The 23,993-nt window shown below is 40.2% G+C and overlaps 1 long non-coding RNA gene across 1 annotated transcript in view; it reads right to left on the minus strand.

Annotated features, from left to right (window-relative positions):
• Positions 1 to 21,680: 21,680 nt before the first annotated feature.
• Positions 21,681 to 23,993, minus strand: part of LOC137096827 (uncharacterized) — a 401,635-nt gene continuing 399,322 nt past the window's right edge. The window contains exon 3 of the long non-coding RNA XR_010909753.1: positions 21,681 to 22,255. This is a non-coding gene — a long non-coding RNA (uncharacterized lncRNA). The remainder of the gene's footprint in view (positions 22,256 to 23,993) is intronic.

Here is a 23,993-nt window from a genome sequence, read left to right on the forward strand (position 1 = left end):
GCTTGAATTATAATGCTTTAGAACTCGAAGCAGTATTCCAGGTAAGTTCTGACAAAAGTGGAATAGAGTGGTATTATTACCATCCTTTACTCCTATTGATGCAGCTCAGGGCTCATCCACCCATACCTTGGGAAGTCAGATTTGACCACAGTGGTCCATGCTCTTGTTACATCCCGAATAGATTACTGCAACGCACTCTACGTGGGGTTGCCTTTGAAGACTTCAATTAGTCCAGCGGGCGACTGCCAGATTACTCACCGGAGCGTCATACAGGGAACATACCACCCCACGGGCCCAGCGTACCTGTCCGAATGCATCTCTTTCTATGTCCCACCTCGGAGTTTAAGATCTTCTGGGGAGGCCCTGCTCTTGGCCCCACCTCTATCACAAGTGAGATTGGTGGGGACGAGGAGCAGTGCCTTCTCGGTGGTGGCCCCTTGCCTGTGGAATTCACTTCCCTGGGAAATTAGGTCATCAACATCCCTCCTCTCTTTTAGAAGGAAACTAAAAACATGGATATAGGACCAGGCCTTTGGGTAATCTGGCAGATAGACAAAGGACAATGACGACTAGAATTGATAGGATTTGACAATGTGGAATGAACTTACGGATTCTGAGCTGGCGAACGTTGAACATTAGATTGGTTTTTATTGATTGTGATGTATAACTTGATTGTTTTAATTGTTTTATAATTGCTGTTGATACATGTTTTATCTTATTGTCTGTTGTTGGCATCAAATTGTGCCTTTTGTAAGCCGCCCTGAGTCCCCCCTCGGGGGTTGAGAAGGGCGGGGTAGAAATATGTGAAATAAATAAATAAATAAATAAATAAATCCAGATAGGTTCAAAATGCGAGACCAGCCTTGCTTTTACATGAGGCATCCAAACAATGTGTCAGGTGAAAACAAATTAATGCAGTGACAAATGGGTTTTCCCAGTGTGCACTGCATTAATGAAACACCTGGAAAGATCTGGAGCTTAAGCTAAGGTTCAGATTTTTCTAGGTGCTGGGCCTATGGAGTTTATCCCCACAGCCATCTTGGGTTTTTGGCCCCCTGGAGCCCATCAGTGCAGGTCCTTCTGCACAGTCCTGCTGACATGTGAAAATGTCATCAGGAGGTAGGGGGGGGGGGGAGGGATTTCCCTCTTCCCCATCTGCCTCCTGACAACATTTTCACATGTCAGTAGAATTATGCAGAGGAGTTTGTGCTGCTGGCAGGCCCCTCTGTTAAGTTTTTTTTTGGGGGGGGGATGGGATCTGGAGGGGGGCTGGATGCCATCCTGGGTTAACCTTTGGTTAACACGGAATGGCAGCTAGCTACCCATCAAGGGAAAACCTGGGGATGGGGACAGAAACTTGTGAGGAAGCAGGTTATTTTAACCAACTTCCTCCTGGGTTTTAGGGAAGTGTAGAAAGGCCCTCAGCTTTATTAGTTGACTCATGTTCAGCTTGCCATCAATTAAAACTCCTAGATACTTTTCACATGTACTCTTGACTAGCCAGGCATGACTCATCCTACATTTGTGTATTTAATTCCTTCTTCCAAAATGTAGTATTTTATATTTATCACTGTTGTGTTGTATTTCGATAGTTTTGACCCAGCTCTCCAATCTGTTAAGATCATTTTGGCTTCTAACCCTAATTAGCTATCTCTCCTAAAATGGTGTCTGCTGCAAATTTGATAAGCACGCCCTCCATTTTCAAATCTGCAATTTGCATCGACTCCCAGAACATGCTGCCAGTTTGTTCAATGGTCACAGATTATGTTGCTTATATGAAGCTGAACATTGAAACATACCCCAACATTGATAGGTTATAAAAAACTGTGTTTTGTTGTCAATTTTTGTCCCAGTCTTTTTTTCCTTTGGTGTCATGTCTGCATGAATTGTAAGCTTGATAGTAGAGATAGTCTCTTTTTAAAATTGTCCTGTAAGGGATTCTGGGAATCTTTCAGACCAAATAGTAGGGCCTATACAGCTTGAATAAATATGCAAATAGTTGCATATTGCATTTCATTATGTGTTCTTTCCATTAAGTCCAAATCGGTTTCAAACTGCAGTGATGATAAGGGTCTATTTTAAATGCAGTGAAATCAGCACAAACCAGATAGCAGCATAACTGTAAACCCTCTTGGGAATTTCCTACACTACTTCTTCAATTATTTGTTTTACAGATACCCTAGAGGTGTTTGCCTGAAGAATGCATGCAGACGGCTCTCACATTTCGATGGTATGCATTGACATATATGGATAACTATCAGCCTCATTTAGTTTTGCCCAAAGTCAGTTCCTTTTTATGGCCCAAGCTTCATTGGCAATATTTAACAATCCCTATGTTCTCTGTAGACAAAGTATATAGCCTTTCATCTTTGACATGCATGAGATTTTGCTTTGATATGGTGGGCTGTTCTGGTTGCACAAGCATCCCAAGTAATTGCTTGGGACAACAAGCATTTCAGTGGTGCCAGTGGAGCAGTTTGTTTGTCTACTGGATAAAATACCTTGAAGATCATACAGTGTGACTGCTTAGTGGCTAGGAGAAGTATTATGATTGATTCTCTTAGTATTTTTAAATTTCTGCCTTGAAAATGTAAATATAAACCTAAATTTACTTGATGCCTACCATTCTATGTTTTATCTATATCATTTCTCCCATACTACTCATCTATTTGATTTAAGTCCTTCAGTACTGAATTCTTTTCCATGAAAGTATATGCCTACTTTTGCCACAGAATGAGTTTTCCTTTTATGTTATCACTAGCTTGGGGACCCGGCGTTGCCCGGGTTATTAGAGAAAGTGGGTAATGGCGGTTCTGTATGCCAAGTTTGGTCTTTATTGGTCTTTGGATAACAGCTGCATTATTTTCAGGAAGTGAGTGAAGGTACTTGAAGTCCCATCATCCATGGGCCATCCTCCTACAAACAGCAGCAGGATATAGAGTGGGTCATGGGGGCTCTGTGTGCCAAGTTTGGTCTTTATCAGTCATTAGATGAGGGTGGCAGTGGTGTCAGTAAGTGAGTGAAGGTACTGCAAGTCCCATCATCCAAAGTCCATCCCCTTTCAAACTGCAGCAGGATGTAGAGTGGATCATGGGGGCTCTGTGTGCCAAGTGTGGTCTTGATTAGTCATTAGAAGAGGGTTGCAGCAATCTTCGGAAGGGAGTGGAGGTACTTGAAGTCCCATCATCCATGGTCTGTCCTCCTCCAAAGTGCACCAGGATGTAGAGTGGGTCATTGGAGCTCCATGTGCCAAGTGTAGTCTTGATTAGTCATTGGCGAGGGTCTCAGTGGTCTCAGGAAGTGAGCAAAGGTACTGCAAGTCCCATCATCCATCTCCAAAGTTTTCCAAACAACACCAGGACATAACGTGGGTCATGAGAGGTCTATGTGCCAAGTTTGGTCTTGATCCGTCATTGGATGAGGTTTGCAGAGGTCTCAGAATGTGAGTGAAGGTACTGGAAGTTCCATCATCCATTGTCCATCCTTCTCCAAAACTTCAGCAGGATGTAGAGTGGGTCATGGGGGCTCTGTGTGCCAACTTTGGTCTTGATTGGTCATTAGATGAGTTTTGCAGCAGTCTTGGGTAGTGTAGGTACTTGAAGTCCCATCATCCATGGTCTGTCGTCCTCCAAACTGCTCCAGGATGTAGAGTGGGTCATTGAAGCTCCATGTGCCAAGTTTAGTCTTGATGAGTCATTGGCGAGGGTCTCAGTGGTCTCAGGAAGTGAGTGAAGTGACTGCAAGTCCCATCATCCATTGTGAAATTCTTCCAAACCGCACCAGGATGTAGAGTGGGTCATGCTGGGTCTCTGTGTAAATCGTGGTCCTGATCCATCATCGTTGGCAGTTGGGTCATGGAGGCTCTGTGTGCCAAGTTTGGTCTTTATCAGTCATTAGATGAGGGTGGCAGTGGTGTCAGTAAGTGAGTGAAGGTACTGCAAGTCCCATCATCCAAAGTCCATCCCCTTTCAAACTGCAGCAGGATGTAGAGTGGATCATGGGGGCTCTGTGTGCCAAGTTTGATCTTGATCAGACATTAGATGAGGGTTGCAGCCGTCTTGGGAAGGGAGTGGAGGTACTTCAAGTCCCATCATCCATGGTCTGTCCTCCTCCAAAGTGCACCGGGATGTAGAGTGGGTCATGGGGACTCAGTGTGCCAAGTTTGGTATTTATTGGTAATTGGATGAGGGTTGCAGTGGTCTGAAGAATGAGCAATGGTACTATGTGCCTGCAAGTCCCATCATCCATTGTCAAATTCTTCCAAACCGCACCAGGATGTAGAGTGAGTTATGCGGGCTCTCTGTGTAAATTGTGGTCCTGATCCATCATTGTTGGCAGTTATAATGGTCTTAGGAAGGGAGTGCAGGTATTGCAAGTCCCATCGTCCATGGTGCATCCTCCTTCAAACTGCACCTGGATGTAGAGTGCGTCATGGAGACTCAGTGTGCCAAGTTTGGTATTTATTGGTATTTGGATGAGGGTTGCAGTGGTCTGAAGAATGAGCAATGGTACTGCAAGTCCCATAATCCATGGTCCATCCCCAGCCAAACCACACCAGGACGTAAAGTGGGTCATGAGAGGTCTCTGTGCGAAGTTTGGTCCTGATCAGTCATTGGATAAGGTTAACAGCGGTCTCAGAATGTGTGTGGTGTGCAAGTCCCATCATCCCAGATGTGTGCAAGTCCCATCATCCATGGTTCATAGTCCTCCAAACTGCAGTAGGATGTCGAGTGGGTGATGGGGGCTCTGTGTGCCTATTTCGGTCTGTATTGGAAGTGTTGTGACCCAGCCCCCGGCCTTTCCTTTCCTCTCTTTGTCATCTTGGAATGTTGGATTTGAGGCTGGCCAATCAGAGACCATATGCAAATTTCCTTCTGTCATGCCCTGTTTCTGCCATGAACCCTCTTCTCCACCAGGGGCTCCTATTGAAGCTGGCCAATCAGAGACCATATGCAAATAGCACCACAGCGGCAGCCAATCAGAACGCTGGCACATACACCTTCCGCCCTCCGCACCTCTGTCCTTCCCATACAAACACTCTTCTTTATTATATATATAGATTTGCATATTTTAAATAGGTCTAAATATTTGACGTCATTAGATCCTGTTTTATCTTGAAAGTTCAGCAAGATCAGCTCTGGTTAGGATACGAGATGAAGAAAGGTAGGCTATCTATCACAAAAAAGGTCTGTCATTCATTGACTAAGGAAATCATACAAAATTAAAAAGGTTTCCATAAGTTGAAAGAGGGATGCCTTGCAGCACCCCATATGTCCTCTCTTCTCCCTCAATCCTCCATCACACTATTTTCTTCTCCCTCTGATACCCATCCCTGGGGAATCAGAATGGTATAGAACAGTGGTTCTCAACCTGTGGGTGTCCAGATGTTTTTGCCTTCAAATCCCAAAAATCCTAACAGCTGGTAAAGTGGCTGGGATTTCTGGGAGTGGTAGGTCAAAACATCTGGGGACATACAGATTGAGAACCAATGGCATAGAAATTTGAGCTTTGGACTAGAACTCTGAAGACCAGGTTTGAATCCCCACTATGTCATGAAACCCCACTGAGTGACAGTGCGGAGGTGATTCGTTCAACCGCAGAAGAAAGAAAAGGCAAATGTTTTTGAACAAATCTGGCCGAGGAAGCCTTGAGATACGTTCATCTTAAGGTCACCATAAGCCAGAAATGGCTTGAAGGCACAGAGCTCTCCTGTTGCATCAGCTCCACTGGCTGCCAGTCTGCTACTGAGCACAATTCAAAGTGCTGACTTTAGCCTATCAAGCCCTAAATGATTCTGGCTCAGCTTACCTGTCTGAATGTATCTTCCCTTATGAACCATCTCAGAGATTAAGATTGTCTGGTGAGGCCCTGCTCTCGGTCCTGACTGGTGGGGACGAGAGACAGGGCCTTCTCAGTGGTGGCCCCTTGGCTGTGGAACTCTGTGGAACTCTCTCCCGAGCGATATTAGATCAGCCCCTCCCTCCTAGCCTTCAGAAGCAAAGTAAAAACTTGCCTTTGGGATCATGCTTTCTGATAATAAGTACAATAACAGTGCAATAACAGATTTAGAATATGTGCAATGACCATGGAATGGCTTTGGACTATGATTTCTGGATAGCATGATTTTAATATTGAATGTAATGCTTAATATGTATTAATTTTTTAAAATTTTATTTATTTTAAGATTGCTGTTTTGTATGTGTTTTAAGTCTATGTGGAACTATCTTGAGTCCCCTTAGGGTTAGAGAAAGGAGGTCTATAAATAGTGTAAATAAATACATAAATAAATCATCAATAACCACCACCACCCATCCCTGAAATTCCAAATGCATACATTCGTCTTGTAATGTTTTGTCAACCTTTTGCATTATAAAGTGGTGCTGTTACATTTTGTTACATGAGGACTGAAACATAACTTTGTATTGGTCCATTGTGGAAAAGAGATGATCACATCTTCTCCTTTATAAGAGTACCTCTGAATATGATTAGCTAAACTGAATGCCAAGTCAAAAGAGAGGCTTACTGAAAGAAAAGTTTGCTGTCAATTAATCAGTATGTTCCCATTTGCTTGATAGATCTATCAAACTATTTTATTATTTATTTATTTATTTATTTATTTATTTACAGCTTTTATATTCCACCCTTCTCACCCTGCAGGGGCCTCAGGGCGGATTACAGTGTACACATATATGGCAAACATTCAATGCCAATTTTAACATACAACATATACAGACATACACAGAGGCTATTTAAATTTTTCTGGCCGTCAGGGAAGCTTTCGCTTTAATCGTCCATCTGCGACACTGATGAAGCACTTCCGCATTCCCGCATGCTTCCCCGCTGGAATGCTTTGCTGGAGTCTTCTTTATGGCCTCATAAATCAGTTAATTTAGCCTCCCCACACTTTAAGGTGGTACCTTATTTTCCTACTTGACAGATGCAACTGTCTTTCGGGTTGCAAAGGTCGACAACAGGCTACATACAATTGGTTGGAAACCCACTCCAACTCAGGCTGGCTTCGAACTCATGGCCTTTTGGTCAGAGTGATCTTAATGCAGCTGACACTCAGCTAGCTGCGCCACACTCCCGGTGCTGGCAGCAATGTTCACAGAACTCAATGGCTCAGAGATACAAGGATGTTTGCAGGTTCTTCAGCTTCTTTTCTGTATAAGGATGATAATTCAAATATTAATATCCATTGATTCTGTGCAACATTATGGGAAGTAGTTCTTCACACTGTGCATAGTTGAACACGGAATATCCAGCTGCCTCTGTAGGGAAGAACTTGGTGCATCAACTTTATCCTTGCATCCTTTGTACTAGTAATACTGCGTATCATTCCACCAGCATTCCTTTCTTTCATCTGAGGAACTTTCAACATTATATAGTTCCTTTAGAGAAAGATATCATATTTCTCATCGGTATCTCATTCCATTGACAGCTAACAATGGATGTCTTTTTCTCAGTGGCTTTCCAGGTAAATGTACCAGTTTGCATTGATTTGAAAATGCTCCTTCTAGCACAAAAACCGATTATCTATATCTGTATTCAGATCACTGGAATTTCCCCTTCAATACTGCTGAATACATTTTAAGATTCTGTTTTTAACATCCAGGTTGGTGCTAGTGTGTGATCTCAGCACTCACAACTTATGAAAGTGACTAGTCTTCCTTTTGTTATGCCCTATATTCATATTCACTCCTTGCTCAGTGAATTATGGGCTGATGGTTCTTGATGGTCTTTTTGCCATTTTCTTGGATAACAAACTGGGAAAGAATGCCCGATTCTAAAGCCTGAAATCAAATCTTGTTTTCTGTAATTGTCATAATTTTACTACCATTCTTATTGCAGCTTGTTGCATTAGTGGTTTGCCAGCATGCTTGTGGAATTTCTCAAATAGTGTTGCTTTCACTATCATTATATTTTTCTCATTGTTGGAATAATAATACCTATAGCATTTCACAATGTTTTTTTTAAAAATAACAAACAAACAAAATAACCCACATAATTTACAGAGACTGTAGCTAAAGGGGCAACTTGAAATTGTTCATCCAAATCAATTTACTCACCAAGTATTTACAGTTCAGATGCCTATCAGGGATCTGATGTTTTTCTAACCCAGACTTCCAAGGAATGCAAGGAGAGCCTATTAAAGCACTTTGTCAGAAAGTAGGAGGGGGAAAAATTACAGATTTAAGGCAATACATCAGCAAGATAAAGATCTCACATTCAGATGACCTTTATGTGTGAAAAGCAGCTTTCCTTGCAACCAGCTGCCAAACCTGCTTTGACCTGCCATAGGTCCCAAGGCTATGCAGATATGATGTATTAGTTTCTTTCTTGTCTGAAGCAATTCTCAGAGTTAATGCAATTGACTTGCATATTGCCACCTGCAAAACTGACGCTTTTAAAAAAAATGAATAGAAAGAGTCTTGCAAGGTCACAAATCCAAGATGGTGCTTACTCATAAGTAAATTTTAGGGAGTCCAGTGGGCTGGTGGTTATCATGTAGATATGGATTAGTTTTACTTGCTCTATTTTGTGCTACCAGTAGAAAGATCTAGAACAGGGGTCAGGAACCTTCGGCCCTCCAGGTGTGGTGGACTTCAACTCCCACAATTCCTTGAGGCTCGGCATTCGCCCCAAAGGCTTACCTTGGCCTCAAGGAATTGTGGGAGTTGAAGTCCACCACACCTGGAGGGCCGAAGGTTCCCCATGCCTGATCTAGAAGGTATACAGGGTTTCTGCCACCATAATTTAGTGACTGTCCAAGATTACTCCATCACAAGCTCTTGTGACTTGAACATTTTCAGTTATGTCATCCAAAAACAAAGTAGAAAATAATTTCCACAGATTTCTCACTGGTGCATGGGAATACAGATTCTGGCAAAGTTATTTTAAAATCATTATTCACCCTTCAGGAATTTTTTAGAATTTGCTCATAAATATCAAAGATATTTCTGCATTATCACCACCACCATTATCATCATTAGGAGAAAATGTGTAGTTTCTCATGCATTTTTGTGCAAAATCATTCACATATTTCTTGAAGTACAGTAAATCTCACAGTTGTTCTGTTTTTTTTTTAAAAAAAAGAATTGTCTAGTGATTTGATGATTCTGGAAACTAGAGCTTGACTCTCCAGTGAGCCATGGAAACTCATTGGGTGAACATGATCTAGTTACACTCTCTCAGCTTCAGACAAACTCCCCCTAAATACCCTTAGATACCCTGAATACTTTTGGGGGGTTCCTTTATATGATAAGTTTGGTTTAGGATCCCCCTACCTTGCAAATGACTTAAAGGCATGCAGAAGCAGCAATGAACAGATACCTTTTCTACCCCTGTTTAAAAGCTATGTCCCTGATCTAAGCCGAACACTGTAGTAGGCACTTGGAAATGTTACGTTTGTGCTGCTACTCCCAGAAATCCCAGAAAGCCAGCACAGCCATGAACTTAACAACCACGGTAATGCCAGCTGGGGAAAGGGTTTGGAGAGTTATAGTCCCTAAATGTAATTTTCCCAAGCTTTGAAATCTTTGTGATTTCCCCTTTCTTCTTGATTTTAAATGAAAGCCAACACATGCAGCATATGGGCTTTTTTTTTTAAAGCTTCCCATCTAGCCTATAAAATGATCCCTTTGAACATCTGCAATATTCTGTCCAGACTAGGTAAATAAATTAAAGGTGGAGTTTGCCCCCCCCCTCCAAAAAAAGCACAGAGACCTTGTAAAAGGCATTTGGAAAATGTTGTTAAGAAGGCCAATCAAGGGGGCCTGGTGGAATGGTTAAAAGCTGCTCTTGAGGTCCTCTCACTGTCAGATCTCTCTCACTCCCCAACCCAGTACAATTTCAGACCTGTCATGTTGCTAATGTGCCTGTCTTCAGGCTAAGATGGGAGGGTGGGGGTGGCAGGGATGGGGTGATAATGGTCTCCCCCCTTTTAACAAACAAAAGGAGCTTTCCCACCTGCCTGCTTATGCCTCTGAGCAATTATCTAAAACAGGGCCAGGCAGCCAGGAGGAAGTTGAGGAATATTTACTAATGACATTGCCTTTGTACCATGATAAAAATGCAATCTCGGTCAGAGGACTCAATTAAAACAAAGCTCAAAACAAAATGGAAAAAAAAACCACCTCATTTTGTAAGAGGCCGGTTCCACAAAGGCAATAGTCAGTTTGTCTGTAATAAGGGCCAATTCATGTGACTTGCTTTGGAGGCTTCCGCTCCATTTAGTGTGGCATCTTTTGTCAATCCAGATTGAATGTGAAATCTTCCTATTTAACATACTAAACTATCTTTCTGACATGTTTTGTTGTGACATGCTGCTTTGGAATCTGAATGAGCACTGAAAAATTCAGAAAACTTTACTCCAACCACTCTCAAGCTAGAAACGGATGGTAAGAAACCAAATTTGCTCCCAACCCTCTCTCTTTATGATACACTCAAACATGGATATATGCATAGGTTCCCAAGTGATGTTAGGAGAACTAAAGACAGACATGGAGACAGGTGGCCATACATTTTACAGTGATTTTAGAAACAGATCTGCCAAAAGATATTCCTGAACAGCCACTAACATTGCATATGCTGTGAACTCATAGCTTCAGACATTTCCACTTAGTGTATCAGTTATGTCTTACTTAGGTACAAAAGAGTACGGTTAATAATGGATTATCCTGAAAATTGTGTCACAGAAATAGGTGCCTTTGTTCATCTTTGATCTCTGAAATGTCAAGCTATTTTTAGAGACGACATTGTTAAAAAACCATTTAACATTTGGGATGTGGCTACAGAGTTAAAGCTTATTATAATCAGAGACCTATAGTGATAGGTTTTGCTTTCTTGTTGGCACCCATTTGCTGTGCACAAGGGATTTTTCGTACAGTGTAAATGAATAAACATTTCCAACATTTGAGACTCCAACTGCAGTCTGTAGTGGGGCAGACAGATTACAAAGACCTTGATATAAACTGCCATCAGTTCAATATCCTCATACTGAGGATTTTTCTGAAAAGAGAGTTTTATAAGAAGTATGTGCCCTTTTCTTGGAAAAAAAATGTTAAATTGTGCATGTAAGAGGAAGAGAGAGAGAGAGAGAGAGAGAGAGAGAGCAAGTGAGCTGATAATAGCAATTTATTTCTAGAACAGTAAGGGTATTTCAATATTGCTAGAAACACTTTGGAATAATTTAATTTTGAAAATGCCACACTCCTCAGAATAGTTTTGTTAACTGGATAACATACAACTTTCCACAAGTTGACTTGTTAGGGATAAATATATTTTTTTCCATTTGAAAAACATGGATTTTTTAAAGATAGGTGTTACATTTTTACATAGTGTTTAAACTGGAAATTACTTGAGGGCACACAATAGCAATAGCAGCAGCAGCAACAACAACAACAGCAACAATAATTTATGTATCAAACATAGACATACAAATATAAACTTTTTGATACAAACAGTAGGAGTTAGTTTTCTGGTTGGCTTAACGATGATAGGTGATATCTTTCATACTCAGACGACTGGAAAAATGTGTTCTACATGATGTAAAAGTGAAAAGCCATAGTTTAACTGCTGTATTATTCCTAATTTACTTGACAGCCTAGTTTACTTGACAATATCTTAATTTATTAAAGCATAAGCAATTGTAAGTTATTTCACCATTGTGACAGAACAAAAATCAAGAAAGCTTGAAAGAAAAGAATAAGAGAGAGACACACAGACATTGTTTGTGTCTTTTGCTGCTGCACACTATAATATCTGCTCAGCTATACTTCACTGGTGTATTTTTTCTTCTCAAAATAAAATGTTGCTGTCTTACTCTTCCCACTCTTTCTGAAAAGGAGATTAAAAAATTAGGTATTTGTTAATAGGCTGGTCCAATTTTCCATATTAATCCATGTGAGCAGCAAGTGTTTATTAATGGTATAAATATTTAGTACAAGCAGCCTTTTAGTTATCAAAAGAATTTATCAGAGCAACAAAGGTCAGAACCTTTGTTGATCTTATTAATTCCTCTGATTCCTAATTTCAGTGAGCTATAGTTGTGCGGCTAGCTTCACAGAGAGATATGAAATTATGCATTTAAAATACTTTAAGCATCAAAGGTGAATAGTTTCATTTGAGCTGTAAATACATGTCATAATAATATCTGAGAGTTCTGCCTGATCTGATTTCAGTCACAATTGAACTAGACTGTTCAAGAGACACATGGCTATTGGAGATCTGTGCCTCTTTGTTCTGGTATGACATCACCTAATTTCATCATTACTGCTTCATTGGCTTAGACCTTCAAAGACAGAATGGAACAGCGTCATATAATTCTGTTGTTGTTGTTGTTGTCGTCGTCGTACTACATGTGTTACCATGGAAGGGATGATACTGAAATGCAGATTTTCTGCTTTTTACAGTAGCCAGAAAAATCTTACTATACCTCCATCTACCTTCACAGCAGGAATGGATGTTCAGAACTCCCCATGCACCACTGTTTGGGTTCTCAGTACCTCCTGTCTTCAAAAAAACAAAAAAAAAACAAACAAAAACAAAAAAAACTATCACAACTGGATTCTCAGCAGAAGTTCTGCATCCAGTCATCAATACAGGTCAAAGGGACATGATATTTACTTTGGTGCTTTCAGGAAGCTTTAGAGCAATCCCACTGTTCTGGAGGTGTGGACAGATGGATCAGGTTGAATCTGGCCTGACAACACCTTCAAAGGACTCACCGCTGCATCAACAACAACAAACAACTCCCCCCTAGTGTCTTGCTGGTGACATCACGTGTAAGATTGTCACAACAAGGCTCCCAGCTATGTGACCAGAAATGCAACATTGCTAGAATCCTTCTGAGAAGCAGCTGTATGTTGATGGTGATGTGGCAGCAGCAGTCCCAATTCAACCTCTGTCCGTCCAGCCATGTGGACATTCAAAGTTGCAATGAGGCAGCTCCAGAATACTATAATCTAGATTACCCAAATAAGTGTAGACACAGTATAGGACTTTCCAAGATCTAGAAAAATCTCCATTAATGTCTTGTCTTTCATTCTAGAAAGCCATGAGACACCCTGATATCCTACTATCCTTGCTATTAATTGTGTGATTTCAGGGTAAATGTGAGCAGAGACAACGATATTTGTGTATTTCAAGTTTGTATAAAAATGCTAAAGCAAAAAATAAATAAAATAAAAGCAGCTGAATGCAAGGTGTATCTTTCCACTGCATATTCCCCAAAGAAATATTTCTGCCCATGTTCCACCGATAAGAATGAGAGCTGCATTCCTTGTCTTTCCCATGCACTTTCACTGGCCTTGGACTGGAATTCTTCCTGGGAGATGATATTTTGGACCAGGCTGTGATCCAAAAGGTTAAAAGGCCTAATTATACTATCGTCACTCAAGGAATTAATCACGCAGGCCTAAATATATTAGCTTTGGACAGCATCTAGCCATAGGCATGTTCTTAACAGTCTGTCTGAATATTTTATTTGCCTCACGATCCTACTTTCCTACATCTGGCCATCATGCTGCTTTCTCATTTTCCCTCATATTGCAATATAAAATCTGGCAGGGCTTTTGGTTCTCTCTCAGCTCATTAACACTGTGTCCACATCATCAGCTCTTTGAGGGCCCCAGCCATTCCCTTCAATGCAGTTAATACTTTCTTCCCCAGAATCTAATATCTGCTTAAGAGCACTGGAAGATGAAAGGCATTCCAAGTCTTGGGTTGCATTGGACTTTCAGTGTTGGACTGTATATGTCTGTACCTTTCTGTAAATGATGAATGGTTTCTTGTAGTTCTGTTAAACAATAAAGCAATAAAACTAAAGGATATACCACCCTTCCCCAAATAATAATGCGCTGTTTATGTATACTGGAAAAAAAATTCTTGCAGTCATTTTTAAAGGCAGACGGAGATGTGCAAAAAAATGACTGTGTGATGACATTAAACACTGACAGAGTAACAAAATTTAGTCTGGAAGCTATTGCAGAATAGGTCTAAAGTTGCAATTGAACCTGCTAAAGGAGACCAGCCATGCAAAAAGAAAGTTGGAAACCAACCAAAATTTTCCTGGATCACAAATGTCCAGTGTGAACTCTTTACTACAGGTCTAGTGAAGGATCTATAAGAAGAAAAGGTACACACCTTGCCAGCACCAATAAGTATTAACAGCTTCTCCCTCTGAGTATTTAGTAGCTGTGAAGGACATAGATCCAATAGGCATGTAGCTGCATTAAAATTTGAAAGTTCCAAATCAGCATCTGAAAACAATATCAAAATAAATCAAGCAAGAGTGACATAATGGTTTTAATGAAACCCTTCTCAGCTCAGAGGGTGCTCTGCATCAGTATGATAGTAAAACTGGACTGGACTTGTTTCTAAATTTCCAAACCCACATGTTTAGTGGATTGTAGATTACTTATTTTAATAGGGAATGAATGAGGGAATGTCTATTATTCATTATTCACAACAAAACCACTTGGTGTTCTACAAATTTGCACTGAAGGCAGGGAAAATAATATTCTTTGCTACTATCAGGACCTTAGCAGTGCATGCCAGATATCTATATTTGCCAACATTAGCTGGCTACAGCAGATGTTTTCCATCATTTATAGTCTAAACACTTTCCCATTATTTTATTGTTTGTTATCCCCCTGCAAAAATTAGGGCAATTGGTTTGCTGAGTCAACGATGTGAATTAATTTCCTATTTCAGAGGACATCAACTAGATCAGTGGTCCTCAACCTGGGGTCCCCAAATGTTTTTGGCCTACAACTCACAGAAATCTCAGCCAGTTTACCGGCTGTTAGGATTTCTGGAAGTTGAAGGCCAAAAGCATCTGGGGACCCCAGGTTGAGAACCACTGAACTAGACAGTAATTGATTTCAATAGATAACAAGTCCCAAACTTCCTGAAACAAAGAGAATCCATGGGGGTCTGACGCCATCCCAAATGACGCTCTCCTTAGCCATCATCAAACATACTGACTCACTGATTGATTAATTAATTGAACTTTTAGATGGGCAAATAACCACCTTTTCTTTGGATAGTTAACCAAAGAGGCCAGTAAAACTAATGCCATTTTACAATAATCATAAAATCCTAGGGTATTTTTTAGAATTGACTTAAAATTTACACATGCCTCAGTATAGTGGTTTGAATGCTGGAAAAAATAAACTAGATTTCTAACATGTTTTTGCATGTTAGATGTTGCCACTGACTTATCTATGTAAATGAATGACAAACCAGGGTGCCTATGCCTTATTTTATTGTGTGAAATAAACCACTGACCACTTCATCACATTAAGACTAGGATTCGCCATGCATCATAGCAAATCCATTGGGGCCTGGAGGGGGGATGCCTATGACCCATGTTCCACATGTCTCAGCTTTCCCCTCACCCCATCCCATAGGGGGAAGTGTCTGTCACTCGGCTTCCCTCATTGCCTTCCCTCATTGCATCACGGGAAGCCTCCTATGTTGCTGCCGTGGCGGCTTATGACACGCTCTCTTCACTTGTGCCATGGAGCCCTGTCTGAAGTAGATCTGCATTGTGGGATGGGAGCCAGCAGGCTCTATGTTACAAGTGAAGAGAAGTGCCATACAACAGGCAATTTTGCTTATCTGATGAGGTCATGAGTCAAATATCCATCCAGCACCAATCTAGACCTGTCACCAATAATGGTATCTGTATGATCATGATTAATGTTCTTATTTTGTATGCTGCACTGTTTATTCTTTCATTTTTCCACCCACTAAGACCAGATGTACATTTATTCTAGGTCCAGGCACAGCTTTACTCTACTGAAAACATTGGTTAGGTAATGCATATTGAAGCAGATGGAAATCTCCATGCAGTTCAAAACCAGAAATAAAACCACCAGAAGCCTTGAAGAACTATTTCAAAATAATCACAAGTATGGTTTCAAAGAGGCAACATGTAAGCAAATAAAGAAAGTAAGGTTCCCCCTGCTTTCCTCCCCCTGAACTTTCTCAAAATGGAATCCAAGGCAGATTAAAAAGCCTCTTTGAAGAAAGGGTTAATAACATGCAATTCTGAAGACAGCATGGTATCCCATGGATTCTCAATAATGAAAATTCAAATGCTCATTTTTTTTTTTAAAAAAAAGGATTTCTGTGTCCTTTTCCCCAGCTAAACCAAGATAATTGGTTTTTTGGGGGCTAATTTCTGAAGCATTTTAATAACACCTCCTGCTAGACGTCTCATGTAAACTCAGCAAGAGGAAGTGTCCAGAGTAATAGAAAAGACTTCTGCTCATTTTGAAGCTCAAATTCATACTTTTCGGAACAAAGGAGATCCCTGCTGCTTGAGTTTGGCAACTGCCAGGCCAACTGCATTGGGGAAGATTGGATTAGGAGGAGCAGCTGACTGTGCAGTAAAGTCTCTCTTCTCCAGCTGGATTTTTATGTAAATTCCACTACAGTCCATGTTCTGGGAGATAATGAAATGGATACAAAAACACTTAACGGTTTTCAAGTCAGCAAAATAATGAAGAGGGCAGGCGGCGAGCTTGTTTAATACTTTTCTGGGGGGAAAAATGGTCACTTGTGCGAATAGGATTTCTATGTGTTACAATGACTTTCTCCTGTGTATGGGATTTTGATGTAACACTCCAGTCAAAGAGCTCACAGCTCTCTAAGTTATTAGTGATGTGCAAATATCCCCTATCAAGAGCTTTTCATGTATTAAACTCCAATAAGCTGTATAATTTGCCTTGTGCTTCCTTGAAGGAACGGTGTCAACACTCGACAAGGAATATCACTACTCAATCCCTTGTGCAGAAATAAATCCTCAACTTTACAGCTTAACTTCCCTGGCAAGGAAGTAAAATGTCTGGATATCAGAATTCAAAGTGCTTAAAGGAGTCACTGTAGCTCTTTTAAAAGCACATTGCATATACTGTGGTTGGACTTTTATTGAGGTAGAGGACCATTACCAGTTTGAAAACCAAACTTCATTGAAGATAAATGGCTATCTGATGTTACACCTAGGAACTCCCGATCTGAGTGTGCATTCAGGGAGCAACTTTTCCAACATTTATGGAGTGCTACATGTTTTTTCAAGGTAGATGTATACCTGAAATTTGGCAAGTATAAAGCTGTCTGCCAATGAAATTAGGTTATCATTGGTTTTTTCCTGTCCACAACAGCTACAACTATATTTGAGCAACATGACATTTTCTTCCAGTGAAATAAATCCACAATCAGCATTGTACAATAGGAACTAATGCTTACTTTCTCAAAATGTGCATGCATCCCATATATGGATTGTTGTGAGTTTTCCAGGCTGTATGGCCATGTTCCAGAAGCATTCTCTCTTGACCTTTTGCCTATACCAATGTATGGCAGGCATCCTCAAAGGTTGTGAAGTCTGTTGAAAACTAGACAAGTGAGGTTTATATATCTGTGGAATGTCCAGGGTGGGAGAAAGAACTCTTGTCTGCTTGAGGCAAGTGTGAATGTTGCAATTGGCCACATTGATTAGCATTTAATGGCCTTGTAGATTCAAAGCCTGGCTGGTTGCTGTCTGGGGGGGGGATCCTTTATTGAGAGGTGTTATCTGGCCCTGATGGCTTCTTGTCTGGAATTCCCCTGGTTTTTTTTTTAGTGATGCTCTTTATTTACTGTCCTGATTTTAGAATTTTTTAATAGTAGTAGCCAGATTTTGTTTATTTCCATGTTTTCCTCCTTTCTGTTGAAATTTTCCACATGCTTCTGGATTTCAATGGCTTCTCTGTGTAGTTTGACATGGTAGTTGTTAGATTGGTTCAGCATTTCTGTGTTCTCAAATAATATGCTATCTCCAGGTTGGTTCATCAGGTGCTCTGCTATGGCTGACTTTTCTGGTTGAATTAGTCTGCAGTGCCTTTTATGTTCCTTGATTCATGTTTGGGCACTGCGTTTGGTGGTCCCTAAGTAGACTTGTCCACAGCTGCACAGTATACAGTAAATTCCTGCAAAGGTGAGAAGATCCACCTCTACAAGACCATTAAATGCTAATCAAGGTGGCCAATTGCAACATTCACACTTGTGTCAAGCAAACAAAAGTTATTTCTCCCATCCTGGACATTCCACAGATATATAAACCTCAGTTGTCTAGTTTCCAACAAACTTCACACCTTTGAGGATGCCTGCCATAGATGTGCGTGAAATATCAGGACAGAATACTTCTGGAACATGGCCATACAACCCGGAAAACTCACAGCAACTCAATGATTCCTGCCATGAAAGCCTTTGACAACACATTCCATATATGACTGTGTGAGTAGCTGTTGTCTTTGTGAGTTTTCATGCATTTTGCTACATCCCAGGTACATTGCCCATGCCCACAATCCCAGATGTTACATATGGCCTCTACATAGGCATTCCATTAGTTTTCACTGCTCCATCCCAACCAACCTCTAGCTGCTTTAAACAGTGAGGAAAGAGTGGCCTTTATGACAACTTTTGGGATAGGGTAGAGAAGAAGGCTAGCTCAGATGTACACATGATTCTCAATAACCAAGGAGATGCCCACAGGGCTACAGAATGTTATATGTTATTGCTGTTATTCTTCCTATGTTTTTGGAAGTTTAGGAAATATATGTATGTCAAGATGACCTCTAAGATTGTAATCTTGTGCATGTTTAGTTGGCAATAAATCTCATAGAATCTGGTAGAAGTTAGTTCTTAGTTAACATACATTTCACCAAATGGTAAGTAATATCTGCCATTTCTGAACCAGATAAATATGTGAGAATAGTCCCATATATTTTTTCCTGCTGTCCGTTGATTAATAAATGATTTTCTAGACATAAATATTTTCATACAAGAGAAAGCTGTCTTACAGTCCTTTCCCACAGTCTACTTAAAAGAACTTTTATATCTGTTTTGATTATACTATTTTGCTTCGGGGAGCTGACTCCTCCTTCTCCTCCTTTAAAAAAAGCAGTTTAAAATCTAGATTTCGCTCCTTCAGTATGAGTGTTCACTAGATCTTATCAGAGGTTAACTGACTTTATGACCATATATAGGTCTAAATAAAACCTACCACCTGTAAAGTAATGATTCAAAAGTTAAGCAAGAGGGTCAGACCTGAACTGGATTACAGGAAACACAATTTTTCATTAAAAATGTGATCCTTATTTTACTGACCTTTTTAGGTGAGTGGTTTCCTTCAGAAAGAAAGAGTTTCCTGGGTTTGATTAATTACAAAGTCTGTGACAATTTTCAATCTCATGATTAGATTTTTCCAGACCTTTTGGAACATTTAGACTTTGTCGTTTTGTGCCTTCAGATTGTTTTTGACTTACATCAACCTTAAGGTAAACCTATCATGGGGTTTTCTTGGCAGAATTTATTCCGTGGCGGTTTGCCTTTGCCTTCCTCTGAGGCTTAGACCACATCCACATTGACCATTGAATGCATCTTAAAGTTGACTCCAAACCATGGCAGCTAGAAAATGCACACTGTGAAAGTGCACTGCAGCATGAATTAAAGGGTTTAAAGTACATAAAGCAAAGTTGCAGGAAAATCTGAGTTAAACCTTTAATGCACATCAGCAAGCCCTAAATCTAAACTACATCACATGGCAAAATCAGCTCCACAGAATGTGAAGTGCTTTATAGACACTCACCTGAGCTGGAGTGTGTTTTAAAATTCAGAATGTGTGTTGGGGGAGGGGAGGGGGGCTGTCAAAAAGCACCCCAGGGGGAATAGCTGGGCATCAGGGGCTAACTGACATTCTGGGACAGATAATTTATTACTTCCACTGCTATCACCCCTACTTTTTTTTTTTGTTCTCTAAAGCCTCTGGAGTGCTGGTGTGCATCTCACCTGGAAATGGGGAAAAATATTGCAGCTTCAGGAACTAGTTTGAGGCCATCTTCCATAGTTAACTTAATAACCTTCCTGGCGCCAAACCTATTCCAGACATGCCAATCTAATCATCTGCACAGTAAAAGTGGTTACTCCCGAGCAGTTTCAGACTGACCTGAGTGGTCAGTGTAGATGTGCCCTGAGAAATGACTTGTCCACAGTCATCCAGTGGTTTCCATGACTGAATGAGCATTCAGCTCTGATCCCCAGAACCATAGTCCAACACTCCACCCATTGCCTCATGCATAGACTACTGACAGTGAATGCAGCTATTCGTATCTCAGAGCAATTTGTTGTTGAAATATAATAATGGATGAAAATACCACCTACAGTATAGGATCTGACAGTCGAGCTATGAATACAGTGTCATAAACCTCATCCTAAACTCAACCGAATTACAGTTTTTCTAACCATCTCATTATATTTGTGCACATTTGTGAATTATCAAAGTCCATCTGGGCACTGAAGTATACTTAGGAACCTTCCATGCAGCCATATAACCCAGAATATCGAGGCAGATAATTCACAATATCTGTTTTGAACTGGGTTATTGAGTCCACACTGCTATATAATCCAGTTCAATGTGGATTTTATACAGCTGTGTGGAAGGGGCCTAAGATATGAGGGCCTTTTCCCCAACTATGGAACCATTGTCCTGTGTCATTGAGTAGTCCCATCCTGATTAGTCCTTAGCACATGTGCTTTGATAACAACAATAGGAAAGATGACAGGAAGCCCTCAAATCAGCAGCAGGGCATATTCATTGTAAGCATGTTGCTGTTGTCAAGGAGAAGACTGCTAATGCCAGTCATCTCAATTCCAGTAGGAAAAGTCCAGTTCTCATGACTATTGGGAAGCAGATTAGTTGTAAAAGAAATAGATGGCTTCTCTTACTTTGTGTCATAGCAGCTGGACAATAGGAAACAGTCTGTATGACCACACAAATGGGTTAATTAACAATTGTGGGTTAGGCACCATAGCATCTGCCATTGATTTATCCCTTACCACTATCATTAATAGATAAGAGGGCTGGGCGGTTTCGTTTTGTTAATTCGTATTTCGTTAAAAAATCGTTATTTTTTTGTTAACGAAGCGATAACGAACCATTCTGGAGCAGCTTAAAAACGAAACGAAATTTTCAATTCGTTTTGTAAATGCTTCGTATTTTGTTATGTATTCGTTTCGTTATTGGTTTGAGGTCGTTTCGTTATTATTTCCGCATGTCTGGGGCAAGTTTTATAGTTGTTTTTTGTTTAATTAGTGAAAAAAATTATAATATCACAACAACAGTCAACAACAGAGGGAGAGGGAAGCTTCAGAAGTTCCCCCTGGCCCATTTGGAGGTTTTTTAGCATATTGCGCAGTTGCGTCCGCCATTAACGAATCAATTCGTTATTGTTTCATTATTGTTTTGTAATTTTTTTACCATTTACAAAATTTCGTAAATATCGAACTTTTTTTTAAAAAAAATTCGGAATTCTTTTAAATATCGAAATGCAAAAAACCCCAAAAAACAAATGGATTTTAGAAACAATTTTTTCCGTTGTTACCCAGGCCTAATAGATAATACTCTCAAAATTGGCTATTTTATTATATAAGAATAAAGCCATTGGACATAGGAAGAAAATGTATGAGGGATGTGAGATGATAATATTAGAAATACTATTACTGATTTAGTTAATACATTACTACATTTTGAGTTGATACATGTACTTTCAGATTCTTTGCAAGTTTTAGAACCATGTACATCTTAAACATTTCCCAAGTATCTCATGATACATGATGCAATATCTCTACCTCACTCAATTTTTATCTTTATGCACAATAAATCTTTGTTGACACTGACAGATAGCTGATAGCTCCAGAGAATTTGAGTGTGAATGGATGCTTAAACATGAAGTATGTGCAATTCCAACAGGGTTGCCAGCACTTGGTCTCTTTCCCTATCACCTGTCATCACAAGATTTTTTTATCAAAAAAGAATATGATGATGTTGATGATATCTAGATCTTCTTATTTTTCAGCCAAGCCAATATCAAATAATATGAGAATGTCTAGAGAAGTTCCTGGTGGTTGTTAGTCCCAGGAGAGATGCTGGATTTAGGAGTAAGGTGGAACAGAGACTCAATCCATGTATTATATGCAAGTCTCTTCCCTATTAAAGAAAAGTTCCAGTTATGATCCATGGCAATCTGAGTACTGATTTGTTGGTTTGGCTTAGTTGATGTTAATGCACTTCCTTTGTTTTCATAGAGTTTTCCCTCCCTTATTTTCTGCAGAATTTGCATTCAAGAATGATGACTACATTGTAAGGTGGAAAACATTTAAGACAGTTCAGAGGGTGAAGCACAGGTGCATCTCCAAGAAGGTGAATCATCTGCAGAGGACAAGAAGATTAAAAAAAAGAAGTAAATTCTCATCCAAGATGTTTTAAAAACACAGAAGAATGCCTAATCAAGCAATTTTAAGCAAGTTGTGTAAATTTATTTTAATTTTTGTTACCTTATTGCAGCACTTCTCAATCTGGGGGCCAGGACACCTGAGAGAGTTGTGAGGGAGGTTTCAGAGGGGTCACCAAAGACCATCAGAAAACACATATTTGTAGGTGAACTATAAATCCCAGCAACTAGAACTTACAAATGTCAAGGTCTGTTTTCCCAAAACTCCCCCAGTGTTCAAATTTGGGCATATTAAGTATTCAAGCCAAGTTTGGTCCAGATCCATCATTGTTTGAGTCCACAATGCTCTCTGGATATAGGTGAACAACAACTCCAAAACTCAAGGTCAATGCCCACCAAACCCTTCCAGTATTTTCTGTTGGTCATGGGAGTTCTGTGTGCCAACTTTGGTTCAATTACGTCATTGGTGGAGTCCAGAATGCTCTTTGATTGTAGATGAACTATAAATCTCAGCAACTACAACTCCCAAATGTCAAAATCAATTCTCCCCGACCCCACCAGTATTCAAATGTGGGCATATCAAGTATTTGTGTCAAGTTTGGCCACTGAATGAAAATACATCCTGCATATCAGATAGTTACATTATGATTCATATCAGTAGCAAAATTACAGTTATGAAGTAGCAAGAAAGATAATTTTATGGTTGGGGGTCACCACAATATGAGGAACTGTATTAAGGGGTTGTGCCATTAGTAAGGCTGAGAGCCACTGCCTTATTGGAATATAAGATTGACTGGTACTTTGAAAAGTAGCCCAAGGTCTGCCAATTTGTGTTTATAATAGGTAAAAGGTAAAGGCTTTCCCCTGACATTAAGTCCAGTCGTGTCCGACTCTGGGGTGTGGTGCTCATCTCCACTTCTAAGCCGAAGAGTCGGCATTGTTCGTAGACACCTTCAAGGTCATGTGGCCGGCATGACTACATGGAATGACGTTATCTTCCTGCCAGAGTGGTACCTATTCATTCACTCACATTTGCATGATCTAGGTTGCTAGGTTGGCAGAAGCTGGGGCTGACAGCAGGAGCTCATGCTGCTTCCTGGATCTGAATCTGTGACCTTTCGGTCAACAAGTCCTCAGTGCTTTAACCCACTGCGTCACTGGGGGCTGTATAATTGATCAAACTTATTTTCTTTCCTGTCTTTTTACATTCTGTTTTTTAACCTATGGGAAAGGGACAGAGTGGTCTAGAATTTGGTCATGAAATGCCTTAAAGCAGAATAAAATATACCCCCCCAAAAGGAACTGGTCCAGACATCCCCCCCCCCCCCCCCCGAGCAGCTACTGGCAAGTTCTGGCACCAGACTGGAAAAGAAAATTAGGATTAATCATAAGAGGCTGAGAACTGACAATAATACATTTTTCTTATATTGCTATGATTTAACTAAAATAATACTGTGCTTATGCAGAGATTTCTAAAAATGGCTATGGTTCATTATGTCCTGTTTGTTGATAATTAAGTGGATTGAGATGTAGTCGTACTTAGAGGAAACCCTTGAAAACAACAATTCTAATGCTGCCCACCTTGCAAATAGTGCTCCACCCATAGCACACTTTTCATAAAGAAATCCTGCGAATAATAGCTTTCTTTTGAAATAAATTATTCAGGATTGTCTGATTAATGAGGAAAACCCAAATGCAAGAATATGCTGGGAACCT

This window comes from Anolis sagrei, chromosome 4 (assembly GCF_037176765.1).
Source record: "Anolis sagrei isolate rAnoSag1 chromosome 4, rAnoSag1.mat, whole genome shotgun sequence".
NCBI classification, from domain to species: domain Eukaryota; kingdom Metazoa; phylum Chordata; class Lepidosauria; order Squamata; family Dactyloidae; genus Anolis; species Anolis sagrei.